Raw genomic sequence first — 932 nt, 5'->3', positions numbered from 1 at the left:
GCTCTTAAAGGCACAGGCATCCCACTGCCTAGACACTGCAGCTCCTCTCTGATGTGACCTACTGAGGTGCTGCAGTAGGAGACTCAATTCAGTGAAACTGGGCATTCCCTATACGCCCCCCAGCCAGGGGGCTGTGCACCCCCTTCCCCGAATTTCCCCAACCCCCCCCAGGGGTCCGGTAGGTACATGCCGCGCTGCCAATGTTGTCATTGGTTGCAAATCTAAATGGAAATTGCAACGTTAACAAACACTTTAAAAGCAGCTCCAACGTATGACAAATACTTGTACCTGAGAAAGTAAAATAGGTTTGAAAAGTCTGGACAAAGCCGGGTTTCCTCCCCCAGCTGTTGTGTTTGCTGACAATGTCGGTGCATTGGCTTCGGCAATGTTGGCCAACCTCAGAATTTCAAATGATGATTTGGAAGCAAGGTGTGGATGAGCTCTGCCCTGACAGCTAGTGACGAGCCAGGGTTGGGGGAGGCTTTGGGACCAGACTGTATTTACATGAACTCACCTACTCTGCCCAGGTATCCAGCAGACAGAGCTGGGCCGCCTCTGCTCTAGGTGCCCAGAGGAGGAGGGAAGGTGTGTGGGGCTCCAGCCTGGGAATCTTCTTCCCTCCTGCCAAGCCCTGACCCTCCTTTCTTCAAGCACCATGTGGGCCCCAGGAAAAGTGTGGCAGGAAGCACCAGGGCCAAACTTGTGGGCATCAGGTGAAGCAGCAAGGATCCCAACTGTCAGGGTAACAAGTTCTAGAGCCCCAACCCACTGTGGCCACCCCAGCCAGAGACCTGGCTCTAGGAGATGTGAGTCACCCAGCAGGAGGGGAAAGACTGGCTCTTGCACAACTGGAGACAGGGAAGTTGAACACTGGGAGCTCCAGGGCTTTACCACAAGGTCCCACTGAGATTTGAACTCAGATTGCAGGATTC

Source organism: Mauremys reevesii, linkage group 12 (assembly GCF_016161935.1).
Source record: "Mauremys reevesii isolate NIE-2019 linkage group 12, ASM1616193v1, whole genome shotgun sequence".
In the NCBI taxonomy this organism is placed as follows: Eukaryota; Metazoa; Chordata; order Testudines; family Geoemydidae; genus Mauremys; species Mauremys reevesii.
Note: the sequence above shows the minus strand (reverse complement) of the source record.